We start from the raw sequence: 17,350 nt of genomic DNA on the forward strand, positions 1-17,350 counted from the left end.
TGTTTACAAGACAGATCCCTCCTTGGGAGAAAATTACACTGAAGATAATATGATTTGAATGCGCAGCTCTCTGCCAGGCTGTGCATTTTGCCCACAATCCACATGCAGTATAGTGTTCTAGCACTGTTAATCCACTGGAATCCTTGTAAGGGGGGGGGGGCGTGCATATGTCAAAGAGAGGCACATGGTTGAAAGAAAAGAACAGTTTAAACCGGAAACCACTCTCTGGGTTCTTTATCCTGCTTTGGCTTTAATTTGTAGTCTAGCCTTAGGGAATTGATGTCCCGGGACCTTCATTTCTCCATCTGTAAAAATTATTTGGAGGCAGATTTTGGCTTGATATGAGGAAGAAGGAAATGATTAGCAAGTATAGAATGGGAACTTTTCAATTTCTTCCATGCATAGTTAAACCCTGCGTTTACTTTACTCTTCTAGGTATTTCGGTTTTCTCCTCCTCATCTCTGAGGTTTTGATAACCTCAGACATCCACTAATCTCCTAAAAATGCACCTTGACATGTGTCAAAATTATAACATAATTATTTCCTTTATTTTTTAAAGAGAGCAATATAAAAATAAATCTGTTTCCTAACATTGCATTGAGAATTTTGTATCTATATGCATGAGTGAGATTGGCCATTTTTTCTTTCTTTTCTTTTTTTTTTGGAAGGAACTTTATTACATGTTGCGGGGAAGATTTTGCTAGCTTCCTAAAGTGGATCGGAGCAACTTCTGTCCCTTTCCATGGCCTCCACTGATTTAAATAACGTTGGGGTCATTTGCTTGCCAAAGGTTGAAATAGAACCCAGCTGTGGGTCCAGCTGGTCCTAGTGCATTTTTAAGGGGAGATCTATGATCACGTTCAAATCCCTTCTATCATAATTGGCCTACTCAAGATTGACACGTTTTGGGGCACCTGGGTGGCTCAGTCTGGTAAACATCCGACTTCCGCTCAGGTCATGATCTCACAGTTCATGAGTTCGAGCCCTGTGTCAGGCTCTGTGCAGACAGCTCAGAGCCCGGAGCCTGCTTCAGATTCTGTCTCCCTCTCTCTGCCCCTCCCCCACTCACGCTCTGTCTCTCTCTGTCTCTCTCTTTCTGTCTCGAAAATAAACATTAAAAAAAAAAAAAGATTTACACATTTTCTTAAAAAAAATTTTTTTTAACATTTATTCATTTTTGAGAGACAGAATGTGGGTGGGGGGAGGCGCAGAGAGAGAGGGAGAAGCAGAATCCAAAGCAGGCTCCAGGCTCTGAGTTGTCAGCACAGAGCCCACAGAGCGGGGCTCAAACTCACAGAAGGTGAGATCATGACCTGAGCTGAAATCAGAAACTTAACCAACTGAGCCATCCAGTTGCCACCACATTTTCTTTTAATTCTTAATAATTTATATTTTACTAAGAATATCACCCATTTTTCCATGTTTTAGAAACATTTGCCTTAGAAATGCACACGTCGATTTATGTATTTTCCATTAGTGTGTATTCTTTTTAATTTTATTATAAAAAGATTTTAAATGGGCCTTAAAAGTACCAAAAAGAAAACAATGAATGTCCATATAACCCCCAGCTATATTTAACCATTTTAAATTAAAGAAATCATGACCCTTCAACTCTAAATAATTCAGCATTTATGTCTAAGAAGTAAGGGCATTCTTGTATATAACTACAATATCATTTAAAACACTAAACTTAATCAACAACCATCTTTTAATGACTTTTATCACCCACTACATACAAACTTCTACTGTTCCCCAAGTACCTTTTATTTATAGCTTATTTGATCAATCCAGAATTCAATCATTGAAGACGTATTGATTTGGTTGTCATGTTTCTTAAGCCTTTAATTTAAAACCACTACCCTCTTCTTTTTTGGTAATGGCTTTGGTTAAAGAGACCCAGTGGTCCCACATGTTTTTTTCTTCTTATTGACATTTAATTTGTTCTTTTGTTTGTTTGTTTGTTTTTTGAAGAATTGGATTTTTTTAAGTTTATTTATTTTGAGAGAGAGAGAGTGAGCAGGCACAAGTGAGGGATATGGGTTGTGGGGGGAGGAGAGGGGGCAGAGAGAGAGAGGAGAGACAGAACCCCAAGCAGGCTCTGAGCTGTCAGCACAGAGAGCCCCACATGGGGCTGGGCCCAGGAACCATGAGATCAGGAACTGAGCTGAAATCAAGAGTCAGAAGCTCAAAGGATTGAGCCACCCAGATGCCCCTAATTTCTTCCTTTTTATCTAAAGGTTTTTATTATTCTTTTTTTTTTTAAGTTTATTTATTTATTTATTTTGAGAGAGAGGGAGAGGGTAAGTGTGAGTGGGGGGAGGGGTGAAGAGTGAATCTTAAGCAGGCTCTTCACTGTCAATGCAGAGCCCAGTGTGGAGCTTGAACCCATGAACCTGAGATCATGACCTAAGGTGAAATCAAGAGTCAGATGCCTAACAGACTGAGCCATCCAGGTGCCCAGGTTTTTCTTATTCTTCATCTTGGATTTTTTTTTTTTTTTTTTTTTTACTTCTTCCTTTTTTTCCTTAACTGGGTTCTCAAGGGGGAATTAACTATTAGTCTCTTCCAGGAACTGGTTTTGGGTTTTATTAGTTTCATTATATCTTCCTGTTAATTTTTTCATTGATAGGGTGATACTCTCTTAATACAGGAATCCCAGATATTATAGAAGAAAAACTGTAATATCGAATACATAAAGACCTAAATCTTCATTATAGCAAAATCTATAATAAAAAGCCATTAGGCAAATTATGTAGTTGAGTAGAGCCCTCTGTTAAATGTGTATATAATTTGTTATTTTTCACTATTGCACTCTGCTAACAGCAATCAGAAGTCACGCTATCACTTGGTATTGTCTTCATCATGTTAAGAGAATACTACACCACATACATACTTAACAAATACCAACTGATTGCTTACTTTCCAAAAGAGATAGGAAGTGTCTTTTTTTTTCTTCCTAATAAGCAACGTCAGAAGAAGCCTATTATGACTGAATCTATGCGTGTAGCTTTTCGAAGGTTTAACTCCGTACCCTGATCGAGTGGGCAGAAGGTAATTGGAGAAAGATGTTTATGGTGGATCTAATTGATAAAAATAAACTATTTTATTTCAGGAAATTTTTCTTTTAAGAAAATCTATCTTTGTAGTCCCAGCCCTTTCTCAAGACTGTGGTTTTTGTGTGAGCCTGCATTCGCGCTAACCATTTCCTGTGCATATACTCTGTTCGCCTCTGCTCTCGCTGTGGTAAAAAGAAGTGAAATAGAAATATAATAGCATTGCACAAAGCCCCATTTTTGAAAAGGGATAAGGCAGAGAAAGGAAAGCACTACACACTATGCATGCATTTCTGAAGCCCAAAACAAAAATGGCAGACTGACTGGTCTTGGGGATATCTATTCAAATGAAAGCTAGTGGGCTTTTGTTTTTCCCAGCATGCTCATTAGAATTTATTAATACTAGAAAACAAGAATTCATTAATATGACTAGATTAGGATTTTTCATAGCTTTATCTTTTAGCAATTTCTCATGTGTAAGCTTTACAATGTGTTTCTGTTCTAAGCCAATAATGAATATTTTCCCCTTTCTCCTTATTTGTTTATTTGCTAGAGGGACAAAAATAAGTAAAATCGCTGTGTTTATAGAAATGTTAAAAGCAACAGGAGAGTTGTTATGCAACTAGTCTAAAAAATCCTAATAAAGTCGAAGTGCTTTTGTATATTTTTCAAGGGTACGATTGGCATCATCACGTGCACAAAGCCCCAAGTTCACATTAACAAAAGGCCTTTCTGACGCCTGCCACATATCCTGTCTTCCATTGAAGAAATGCTTAGTTGGAAACTACTTGAAAGCACATGAGGATGATTCTTAAAGCTCAATAAAATATTCCATAAAGGCACCAGGTTTTTACTACCCTTTTCTGCTTTCTTTGGTTCCAAGATTTATCCAACCGATGTTGATCAGTTTGAAGTTTGTCCATGAAGGCCAAACCTAGTGGTTGGTATGGAAATCTACTTGATAGGCTTTATTTCGGTGGTTGGATGTGTATTCGCTTGTTGGATTCACAGTTTGAACAGGGGTAGAGCACCTAATGTATGGATGATAAATCAACTGGTAACAACTGCTGGGCTGTGCTTGGATATAAATGGATCAAGTCATTTCAGAGTCTTTCAAAGCTGGAAATGGCCATGGAAATGATCTAAGTCATGTTTGTTTGTTTTTGCTTTTTAAAAGCATTGTTAATGTTTTTGTTTTTAGAAGAGGAAGCAGAAACCCAGAAACTAAGTGTTGTGTCCAGGATCAGCTAGTGAGTAAAATCTACGTGGTGGCAAAGCTCAGAATGCTACCCAGGTATACTGCTTATCCAATCTGCATTCCAGTGTACCACATAGAAGGAAAGACAAAAGGGAGAAAGTTAGAGGCTAATGACATTAAATTAAATACCCTTTTAATGAAGTGTTCTAGATTTATAGCACAGAACCATTGGAGTCCTAGTCCTATCTGTAGAGTCATGAAAAGCATAAAGTTGAACAAAAATCAAAATGGCTGCTTCCAATGGCTGCTTCTAATGCTTCAGCAAAGATCGATTTTAAACTAAGTGACCTTTTTCCTCTCTTCTGCAAAACTCTCTTCCTTTCTTAGCCTTTTGTTTCAGGAACCCGGTACCACCCTAAAGACATGAGGAAGGAGGCTGGTAGCATGTATACAATTCCCGTCAAAACTGGCTAGATCCTGTATTTCCCTATTAACTGCCCCCCCCCCCCCCACCCAGTCCCTTTCCCTGGGGGACTTGTCGTTTTGAAGGCCATGGCCTGCGGCAGCCTCTTTTTCCCAGTAAAGCAATGAAGCTATTTGTTCCTCTTTATCCCAAACTCTTTCTTCTCGTTTATATTTTGGCTCCAAAGCACAGAGGTCAGTTTTCAACAATAGTGAGCCCAGAGAGAAACATCATTGTCCATCAATTTTCCCCCATAATATTTTTTTAAAAATTAAAAAAAATAAGTTTGTTTTTGAGAGAGAGAGAGAGAGGAGAGAGAGAGAGAAGAGGAGAGGAGAGGACAGGAGAGGAGAGGAGAGGGAAAGAGAAAGAGAGAGAACATGAGCCAGGGAGAGACAGAGAGAGGGAGAGAGAGATTCCCAAGCAGGGTCCACACTCCTCGTGGAGCCCAATATAGGGCTCAATCCCACGACCATGAGATCATGACTTGAACTAAAATCAAGAGTTGTATGCTTAACCCACTGAGCCACACAGGCGTCCTGTGCTCCATTTTTTACCTGGCTGTGCTCGTATTTCAATATTCAGACAAGAAATCACCTTCTGAAAGGATGCTTTTTCTTCTCTCATAATCTGTTAGCTGTCCCTTCTGCATGATCAAATAATAATCCTCTGCATACTGTAATGTTTTTTTCACTTATTCTTCCTCCATTAATAACTGTTATCAGTCACTAAGTACCTACTATGTGCCAGGCATTTTATCAGGAACTTTATGAAAACTATGGTAAGTTCTTGAAAACGACTCCCGTTTTTACGGATAGGGACACTGAGGTTCAGACAAGGACGCTAAGGTCAGACACCTAATAAGCAGCAGAGCCAGGACAGGAAATCGTATTTGTCAGACTCCCAATAGTGCGTCATTCCTATGTGTCATACTGATTAAATGCAGGGTCAGAGGACTGTGGTCATAGATACTAGACTTCTCTCATTATCCAATGTACTTCTCTGCTAGCCTTTGAGGTTGAAAAGCTAAAACCTACATGTTTAAAACTCTCTTGAGTTCAGGATTCTGGAGATAATGCAATGCATGCAATTAGAAACATTTGTGTGAGATTTGGGGGGCAGTGGTAACGTGCCGGCCATCTTCCAGCTGTTGTGGCGGCCGGGAAGCAAGACAGTGGCGATGTGAGCGTGTGCAGGCAGTCAGGGAGGTCGGAGCCAAAGATCCAGGGCCAGAAACCAGCTTTGAGGATAAAGAGGCAGTTGTGGTAACAACTGTGGTAGTAGGCTCCAAAGCTTCCTGGCATCTGGATCACAATTCTGAGGTACACCCATATCCTTGGACTTGATAGTCCAAGAGGGGTCCCTGAGTTGGGGCTTTACCTTGCTTTCCCAATGCTTTGGTAAAAGTAAGGCTTTTATTACATTTCTTTTGGCTTCAAACATTCAGAGTGACACAGGGGTATTCCCCATAGCTATTGCTATGGCTGTGGACTGAAAAAACAATGATTTATTATTTATCATGATTCTGAAGTTAATTGGAATCTTCTGCCTTCATATGGCTGGCTAGGAACACTCAAGTGGCTGTGTTCAGCCAGGAGCTCTGTTGGAGCTGGGACATCTGAGACAGCCTCACATGTCTGCTGAGGTGCCCTGATACATTTCCTTGGGGACCCTCTCTCCAGGTGGGCTTTTCTTCCGGACCTGAGCAGGAGGCAGAATTGCTATTGGTCGCCCAGCTTAGAAATGATACAATTCTGTATTTGAGTAGGAGAAATACAAATGGCAGAAACCATAGAAATCTGAGCTCCACATCAAGAGGAGAAAGGATTCAGGTGTGAGATAAGCCAAATCTCTCCTTTTTCCATTATAATTCTGCAAAATGAATTTTATCGTGCATTTATGCTGCAAGCAATTGTTTAGGGTATAGTATTTAAAGTAAACTTTCGAGGTGCTTGCTACAGTAAAGTTCTGCCCTCGAGGAGATAAATAATACAATACTAGAGTATAGATTAGTACAATAGAGGAAGTCACTGTCTGTGCTAGGCAGTCAGGAAAGCGGTCTAGGAAACGTCAGCCTAAAGGAAGGTCTTGAAGGCTTAGTAGGAATTTGATAGGATGACTAGGTTTGTTTGAAGGAGAAAGGGAATAGCATAGATTTATGAGGAAAGTGTCACAGCACAAACTTCTGCTTCCAATAATGGTGGGATACATCACTGAGGGCGAAGATACCCGAAAAATAAAGGTGAAATACATGCTTGTGTGTGTGTGTGTGTGTGTGTGTGTTATTTTGTAATATACAGACAAAAAAAATGAATGAGGATATAGATCTGAACAACGTAATTAACAAAAGACCTACACATCTGAAGAGAGCACTGCACCCATCTGCAAAATAAATTCTTTTTTTCCTGTAGACTTAATTTTTCTTTCTTTCTTTTTTTACATTCATTTTTTATATTTTTCTCCTTAATTTTTTTTTAATTTTTAATGTTTATTTTTAGGAGAGAGAGACAGAGAGTGAGCAGGAGAGGGGCAGAGAGAGAGAGGGAGACACAGATCTGAAGCAGGCTCCAAGCTCTGAGCTGTCAGCACAGAGCCTGACATGGGGCTTGAACTCATGAACCAAGAGATCATGACCTGAGCTGAAGTCGGACGCTTAACCGACTGAGCCACCCAGGCACTCCTCCTTTAAAAAAATGTTTAAATTAAGTTAGTTCGCATACAGTGTAATATTGGTTTCAGGAGTAGAATTCAGTGATTCCTCCCTTCATTTAACACCCGATGCTCATCCCAAGTACCCTCTTTAATACCCATCACCCATCTAGGCCCACGCCTGTGGTCCCAGCTACCCAGGAGGCTGAAGGAGGAGGATTGCTTGAGCCCAGGAGTTCTGGGCTGTAGTGCGCTATGCCAATCGGGTGTCCACACTAACTTCGGTTTCAATATGGTAACCTCCCAGGAGCGGGGGACCATGAGGTTGCCTAAGCCAGCCCAGGTCGAAACCCAACCGATCGAAGCTCCTGTGCTGATCCATAGACTTAATTTTGAAACCATTTTAGGTTCACAACAAAGTTAAGTGAGAAGTGTGGAGAGTTACTGTAGACCTTCTGTCCCCACCAATTCACAACCTCTCCCACTTTCAACGTCCTGCCCCACAATGATACGTCCGTGACAATTGGTGAGTCTCTACTACATCATTATCACCCCAAACCCAGAGTTTCCACTAGGGTTCACACTGAATGTTGTATGGGTTTTGACAAAAGTGTAATGGCATGTATGTCCCAGTATGCTATCACATAGAATAGTCTTACTGCCCTAAACATCCTCCGTGCTCTATTTACCCCTTCTCCATTAATGCCTGGTAACCAGTGATCTTTTTACTGTATCCATGGTTTTTCCCTTTTCCTGACTGGTTGCCAATATTCTGTTGAAGATTTTTACCTCTCTGTTCATGAGGGATAATGGTCTGTAGTTTGCTTTTCTTGTAATGTCTTTGCCTAATTTTGGTATTAGGCTCATGCTGCCCTCATAGAATGAATTCGGATATATCCCTCTGCTTCTATCTTCTGAAAAAAAAAAAGTTGTAGAGAGTTGGTGAAATTTCTTTCTTAAATGTCCTGTAGAATTCACCAGTTAAGTCATCTGAGCTTTCTCTTCTGGAAGGTTATTGATTATTGATTAAATTTATTTATATATAGGCCTGTTTAGATGGTTTATTTCTCATGTGAGTTTTAGAAAACTGGCCTTTCAAGAATTCAGTCCACTTCATTTAGGTTACCAAAGTTGTCAGCATAAAATTAATCATAACATTCCTGTACTATTCTTTGAAACTCTGTGTGCTCTATAGTGACATCTCTTCTTCCATTTCTGACATTAGTAATTCATATCTTGTTATTTTTTTTTTCTTGGTTAGCCTGGTTGGAAGCTTCACAATTTTATTGATCATTTTGAAAAAACTGCTTTTGGGGGTGTCTGGCTGGCTCAGTAGAGCATGCAACTCTTGATCTCAGGGTCATGAGTTTGAGTCCCATGTTGGGCACAAAGCCTATTTAAAATAAAAAAAGTAAATTAATTAAAAAAACCTGCTTTTGGTTTTACCCATTTTCACCATTGATTTTCTATTTGCAATTTCATAATTTCTGTTTCTCTATGATTGCTTTTCTTATGCTTACTTTGGATTTAATTTGCTCTTCATTTTCTACTCTCCTAAGGTGGAAGCTGAGATCACGGATTTTAGATCTTCCTTGTTTTCTAATATATGCATCTGATGCTATAAGTTTCCTTTAAAAGACTGTTTTTGCTGCATCCCATGAATTTTGGTAAATTGTATTTTGTGCAGTTTTAAAAACACACATCGAACATGTATAAAAATTAACAGATACTTGGACAAAAGGGAATACACGAGTTAAATCAAAGACTTGGAATCCTACAACATTTATTTCCCTTCATGGTGTAAAAATGATACAGGTTGATGGTAAAGATATAACTTTAAAGTCCCCATATGTTTCAGAATTAAGAAATACATTTATGAATAGTCTAGATATCAAAATATTATAATGGGAATTAGAAAATAGGTTAAACTGACTTATAACCTCTATGCTATATATAAAATCTTATGACATGTGGTTAGACCAGCACTTTGCAGGAAATTTGTATCCTTATATTCATTTAAAAAATTAAAAATTAACAAGTCAAGCACCTTTATAAGAAATTAGAAAAATAGCAAAATAAATGCAAAGAAAGTAAAAGGCAACCAATAATAAAAATGACAGCACAAATTGATGAAATAGAATACAGACGTACGATGGAAAAGCTCAACAAAAAAATAAATACATTTGATAAATCTCTGAGGAGTTTGATCAAACAAATAGAAGAGAACACACGTGTGTAAACAGCACTGTAATAAGACCATGGTAGGTTACTAGAAGATATCGGAAATAGAAAATTACTAATGACCCACCAGAAATTTAAAAACTTAATAAGCAATGGGGCCCCTGGTTGGCTCAGTTGGTTAAACATCTGACTTCGGCTCAGGTCATGATCTCACGGTTTGTGAGCTCGAACCCGGCGTCAGGCTCTGTGCTGACAGCTCAGAGCATGGAGCCTGCTTTGGATTCTGTGTCTCCCTTCTCTCTGTCCCTTTCCTGCTCTCACCCTGTTTCTCTCTGTCTCAAAAATAAATAAACATTAAAAAAATTAAAAAAAAACATTAGTAAGCAAACTTGTGGCAAAAACTGGAAAATTTAGGTACAATGGAAAAATTTCTGGAAAAATATAGCTTATTGAAGCTTACTCAATAAGCAATAGGAAATCACAATAGTCCTATGATCGGTCATTAAGGTAAGTTATTTGAATCCATCACTGAAAAAATATTCCAGGTCTAATTGACTTCACTAGGCAGTTCTCACATTCACAGAAGAAATAATTACAAAATTATACAAGATCTTCCTAAAAGGGTTTGGTCAAGGTGAGAACGGGGCAGGGAGGGAAGGGCAGCCACGGTACAAAGGAGGGAGGCCCATGGCAGGGTTGAAAAGGAGGTGAACTTGGTCAGATTTGAGGAGGCATGAGGAGGCACGGGAACAGGCTATTGAGCTCCTTACCTCACAGGACAGCAAAGCTCGTGTCATTTTTGCAGTGCAGAATGCCGTTTCGAATCCAGGTACCAGCTTTTCAGCCTGGAACAATTCCAGCCCCATCCCTCAATAGCGAGGCCAGCCCTGAAAGGCTCAAAGAATGTGATGCTCTCCTTGGGCAGGAAGGGGAACAGGTCTTGAAACAGCTGTTACAGGATAGAAGTTATCTCAACAGCTTATGCTGCACAGCCTTTCTGAGACGTACGGTCCCATAAGCCTCTTCATTATTCAGTATGCTTGATGACTTTTTCTTCTTTCTGTAGCTTGTTTCAGAATCATTTCCTTGGCTTGAAATCTCCTCTCTGCCTATCTTACTTCCAACCATCATTCATATCACAGTACAAGCCCATCTTTTCCTTTGGTTCCTTCCCAGACCAGACCAACAGACCCTGCTTAGTATCTAGCCGTGGTAGGTTTGGGGAGGTGTGCAGGGTAGGGATGGGGGGCGCCGAGGGAGATAGGGAGGAAGTTGGGGGAAAAGGATAGACCCCTAAGGCTGCTTTTCGGAACCCCTTCCAACTAGAGTAATTTGAGTTTCTTTGTGGCAGGAATGATCTTATTTCTTCTCTTTGTATCTTCTGCAGCACCGTTTTGTATCATTTTCAACCAATTACATTTATGGAGTAGTTATTAATGAAATGTATATTATATTGGTCAGAATTTGACAACAACCTGAAAGGTGTTTACTCTGGGAGCTTTCTTTACTTATCTCAAAGGCAGATAAAATAATTTCTTCTCTTATGATATATAAAGAAATGTGATATCATTCTCATTTATTTTGATATGTAAATATGTAAGGTATTTGAGAGAAAAACTCTTATATGGTAATTATACTAATTTAATATTAACAATATTAAATTATAAATTTAATTTTTATTTTAATATTCAGACTGCTGGATACCGATGTTGTATTCTCTATGTTATGTCATGTTTTGGTGATAGAGCATTTAGTATCTACTCGCAATATGTTTGACTTTATTCTCCTTGTAATATTCAAGCACTATAAATAAACTATTTTAAAGTGTATTACTAAGCTTGACTTATTTTTCAGTGGGGAATACGCCATATGATGCAGATTTCTTATTTATTTAATAGTTAATATAAATATATTAATATAATTATATGAAAGTAATAGTCATATAACTTAGCGAGCGCAATAAAAACAATATTATCCTACATTTATTGTATTCATTCATTCAATGGATACTTATTATGAGCCAGGCAATGTTAGGTACAGGAGCTAGAAGGTGAGGATATATATACATATATATATGTATATATATATAAAACCTCCTCTCCTGGGATGGATCCTAGTTGAAGGAGAAAGACATCATATAAGGAATTACATAACTGATTATTAGTTATAGTTGTGGGAAGCATTATCAAGGAGAATTGTTAAGTAGTGGAATCTGAACTTGTCTCCTGTGCAGTTAGGGGTAGCTCCTGTCTTTTGTTTTGTTTCTTGGGAGTCAGAAATAAGAGTTTGGCACCCCCTTTGGAGTAAGTAAGCAAAGCTACCATTCACCTGCAAAAGTAGAGTCATGGGAGAAGATACTCTCGACTTTCAGAATTCAATCATTTAAAAGTTATAGCTGTACCACAGCCTTTGAAAGTTAAATGAACAGTTCAGGGCGTGATTTAGATATTCACCAGTGTGCTTTAACAGTCAACATCAACAACACTCTAAAATTGGTAATTCACGTGTCTCATTGTCAAGGACCAAAAACCAAGGGTGAACACGTGGAAAGATGTTTTTGAAGAAATCACCTTTTCTGACCCATTACTTAAAATCCAGTTGAGGCAAATATTGCTATCACATGAAGAAATATTTTCAAGGATTTTAGAATGGCATATACCAAACATGGTTATTACTTCTCCTCTGCCCAATCAGGGGATTAATGATCTCTTCTGGTAAAGTCAAGTCATTTGATGGGATCCTGAAGAGTAATGTGCTGTAAATCTTAAGGCGTAGTAAGAGTATGCATTCAGAAAAAAACTCATTTAGAAACTTCTTAGTTTCCTGTGGCTGTTGTACCACAAACTTAATGTGGTTTCTAGTTCTAGCTAAAACAACACGCATTTATCTTCTTTCGGTTTTGGAGGTCAGATGTCCAAAGTCAGTTTCTCCGGGCTGAACTCATGGTTTGGCAGGGCTTCCACTTTCTTCCAGTTTCTAGAGCTGCATTTCTTGTTTTCCTTTGTCCCTGTCTCCTTCATCCATCTTCAGGGCCAGCAGTGGAGTGTCTCAAAGTTCTCTCTGCTCTGTTTGCATTTCACTGTCTTCTCTCCCCCGTCTGAAATCTTCTGCTTCTCTCTTACGAGCACACGTGACGGCATTTAGGGCCCATCCAGATAACCCAGCACAACTCTCCCATCTCCCAAATCCCTTATTTAATCACATCTGCAAGCACACTTTTGCTGTAACAAGGTAACATTGGAGAGGGGTGGGGTTGGGGGTGGGGTTGGAGGGGGCATTTCTCAGCCTACCTCAACATACCTCTTTCCTCCCCTGCAGGCTTACAGCTCTGTGAGGAGCCCAAACAATTTGGTTTTATTTTGTCATGTCACAATATATTCTGAATTCTTTTTTCAACGTTTTCTCTCACTTAACTCCCTGATAAGAAAGTTCTTCCCTTTGTCTCCACTTGGAGGAGAATTAACAGCCCGTTTGCTTTGTTTTGCCAGCTGCATAACAGTGAAAGTTGTTAATCATGCTGTCATGTAGAACATGAGATTGACAGCTATCATTTTCATAAACTCCTACGACGAAACGTGGCAAGGCCAAGATCTATAGTCCCTCTTCTCCCACGGGAAGATTTGATCCTTTTGTCTGCTCCTGAATTTTGTTTACCCATTTCTTTGAGAGTATTGAAGTAATTGTACCACGAATGGAGAAAAAAAATTGTGAAAATATCCATGCCAAACCAACGCTCTACAACTTTCCAGTACTAAAAAATTATGTTTATTTTTTTGGAAACAAGGCTGATTCCATTATTCTTTAAGTATCTTTAATATTTTTTCATCAAAACTGTGAGCTAGCATGAAATTATTTTCTTGGAATAGGCGATGAATAAGGCAGGTTGCATAGAGCACATAGTGGTTTGGAACTTACCCAAAAGGCAGAAGAAATCTTCAATTTTTTTCCCTCCAAAATGGGCACCAGTTGAGATATATTCAGTTTGAGACACTGAAAATCCAACTCAAATGTACAAAAAGAATAAGGAGCCTTTTTTTTTTTTTTTTTTTTTTTGGTTGTTTCAACGATTAGATGTAGGTCCAGATAGAAAGCAGGTTCCAGGCTTCATGTAACTTAGTGGCTCAAAGGTATTACCTAGGATCCAGTCTCTTTCTGCAGAGAATCCTTTTATGGCCAAATTCAAGCTACCATGAGGACACTAACCACAGAGTTGAGAATAGGTGTGTAAACTTTTCCCTCGCAAGTTGGTCTAGCATCATTTCTAGCAAACCGTCTGTTGAATCCAGAGGTAAGAATTCAAACATCTTTGGGTTTATTCATCCTGATGTATGTGGGTCATTAACCATTAAGATATTTTTATCTATGCGTTTATTTTCACTTTAAGGAAGAGTAGAATTTCTGGGTTGGGACTGAATAAAACTGAGGGACATTTCTTTTTTCTTTCTTTCTTTTTTTCAAGGAGTGTCAGGATCAGGTTTATTTTTCAACTGCGTTATTGACAGAAAAAATTTACATCAGAGCCCCACTAATATCACTTCAAGGTAGTGGACAGTTGGTCTTAAAATTCACAGTGCATTGCCCAAATACATCTCAGTGTCCAAACAGTGAATTCACACCAAAGTTTTGCAGTCACTTGTTGCTGTTGTCCGTATCCATTTTAGTGCTTTACAACATTTCCGCCGTACCCAGGTGTCTCCATTTTTCCATCTGTTACTTAATTCCACTAATTTTGTTTTACCTCTCGGGAGTATTAGAGAAAATACAGTATAGAGAAGCTATACTAACGACCTAGTGGTTCAAAAGGTAGTTGCTATGTCCTTTGTAGTATTAAAGGCTAAGCGTTGGTTGTTTATTACTGTGTTCACAGATTGCCCCCAAATTTACAGGATTAAAACAGCACACATTTATTGTCTCAAAGTTTCTGTGAGTCAGGGATCCACTTGTAGCTTAGCCAGGGGCTTCGGACTCCGGATCTCTCATAAAGCTGCAATCCAGATGTCAGGAGGGCCGGGATCTCATCTGCAAAGCTGTACTGTGGAAATAACTACTTCTCAGCTCACATGGTTACTGGCAACACTCCGTTTCTGGCAGAATGTTGGACTGGGAGCCTCAGTTCCTTCATAGTTATTGGTTCCTTGCTACGGGGGCCTCTCCAATATGACTTCTGGCTTCATCGAAGCCAAAAAGGGAGAGAATCTTCAGGCAAGATAGCAGTCACTATCTTAGGTTAGGTAATCATGGAAGTGACATCCCACCATCTTCTCTGTGTCCTGTTGGTTAAGAGCAAGGCACTTGGCCGGCCCACAGGCAAGGGGAGGGGATCATACAAATGATGATGTGTTTCCATTCTTATTAATCAACCTGTTTATTGCATTCAGAGAGTGCAAAGAAGTTCATAAAGCATGCCAAATAACTGTAAGAACGAGAGTGGCTGATACTAGATTTTAGAATAGACTTCCCATTAAACCCCAAAACTAGGACAAAGTCTGTTGAATCACAGAATTTTATATTTTATTACTTTCCCTGCAAAAGCATTTTTTAATCCTTAATGGAAGAAAAAAAAAAAGTAGGAGAGGCAATGGTGAAAGTTTTACTGCAACTATGCCCAGGAGAGCTTGGTCATCGGTTTCCCTGGTCACCCTGGCAGCTGAGGCACAAATGGAAATCTAAAGCATGTGTGACAAGCCTTTCTGAAGCCTGCCTATTGCACACAAGCATTCTCAACCTCCCTCTCTGTCTATCTCTCTCACAGTTGGATGAGGAAGGCAGGTTTTATACTCATTGGCACAACTTCTGGAATTATCCAAAACCAAGACATTGGAAACGTATCCTGGTCTTGGAGCCTATGCTTCTTGGCACCAGTCGATTTGTCCTAAAGAATTCTTGAAGAAAAGTGAAGCCTGGCAGTGTTAATGCTTTCTCAAATATCTTTACAGTATGTTCAGAAACTATCACGGAGAAACAAACAAGCAGAAGCTTGTAATGGCGCAATCAACCATTTTGTGAGGGAGATAACTTTGATTTTATTTCTTATGTATGATTTACAGGCGCTGGAAAGAGAACTGAGAAGGAGTTGAGACTGTCGAATTCAATCAAGGACAGAGGCCTCGCAGTGTCCAAGGTCTTCACATGCCCCACGACTCTACCCCCGCGACGCTAGCTCTGTTAGCTCCCAAGTGTGACCTTGAGAAAGTGATGTCATCTCTCTCAACTCCGAGCACCCCCACCCCATCCACAAAATGAAAATGCAAACTTTCGGCATGGCTGTGATTGTGCGGACTTAAAGGATTTTAAATCCCTGAGAGCACATAATAAAGTGGTTTATCTGTAAATTCTTTTTCTCATCCCTACAGGATATGTTGAAATCCATGGAGGTAGACACTCTTTATGGAATTCTTTAATACCCAGCTGTTACATAAACTTTGTATCTCTATTCACTTCATTCTCCTTGGGGAACAGTCACGATAAACACAAAGCACTCACAGTAGATAAAGAGGTAACCAAGGACCACGGAAACATCTAGCATCACCCACTCGTTGGCTAAATGGGAAAGACTTGAATCAGCAAAGCAGTCAACAAAATATGCATATTGTGGATAGGAAAGACTTTAGAGGAAAAAAAACAGTTTACTCTGGACTTGGAAGGAGGAGAGAGAGACATAAAAACTCTCCTCCATGGTCTCCCTTCCTCCATGGAAATAACATAAGCCTAGGGGGGACTCATAGGTCAAAAGACTGAAAGAGTTTAGGGGCATCTGGGTGGCTCAGTCCATTAAGTGTCCGACCTCGACTCAGGTCATTATCTCACGGTTCATGGGTTTGAGCTGTCAGCACAGAGCCCGGAGCCTGCTTCAGATTCTGTGTCTCCCTCTCTGCCCGTCCCGCACTGACACTCTGTCTCTTTCTCTCTCAAAAATAAATGATAATTTAAAAGAAAGTTAAAAAACATTTTTAAAAAACATTGTAAGAGTTTGACCACTGTGATGTGCGTGTCATGGGGAGGGAGGTTGATATTTTGCACTTTTACTATTATTTTTTTTAATGTTTATTTTTGAGAGAGAGAGAGTGTGTGTGTGCACGTGAGTGGAGGTGGTGTAGAGAGAGGGGAGACACAGGATCCAAAGCAGGCTCATGACGACAGGCAAAAGCCCAATGCGGGGCTTGAACTCATGAACTCATGAGCTGAAGTAAGACACTCCACCAACTGAGCCACCCAGGCACCCCTACATTGTACACTTTAAGATTGGAGATGGCCTGGGGACTTTTGGAGCTTTTGAACTGTTGGCACCTTTGAGCGCTTTGATTTCCACATTTGTACTTCTTCATTTTGCAAGATGGAAGGTGGATGTTGCCTGGATGACAAGAGTGCCTCCAGAAAGCTCCGCTACAGGGTGAGGGTCCTAGGAAGACACCAGGAGCTGGGCATTTGGGGCTAGTTCTAGGCTCAGCTAACAGAGCCCCATGGTAATCCCTCCCTTGCCGCCTTTGGTGTTGCTCACCTAACTTTGCAGGCTTTTGGGGGACTGCTTGGTACAGAAAAAAATGAGCACCTGTCTGACTGGAGCTTCCCTGAAGGAATTATGGGATCCCAATGGCAATTTTTTTAAATGACATTACAAGTAAGCATTTTAAAATTCATTTACTAAGCTTTGTTTCTCCTTTTTCCATTCATTAGAGAGTCAATTGGTTTATTGGCTTTCTGAGTATAGCATGAAGTCTTAGAAGCAGAGAACAAGACAAAAGGCAGTTCTGAAAGGAAAGAGAAGCCTGTTGAGATTTTCAAGTTAAAGTAAATAAGGCTGCCTAA

This window comes from Acinonyx jubatus, chromosome C1 (assembly GCF_027475565.1).
Source record: "Acinonyx jubatus isolate Ajub_Pintada_27869175 chromosome C1, VMU_Ajub_asm_v1.0, whole genome shotgun sequence".
NCBI classification, from domain to species: Eukaryota; Metazoa; Chordata; class Mammalia; order Carnivora; family Felidae; genus Acinonyx; species Acinonyx jubatus.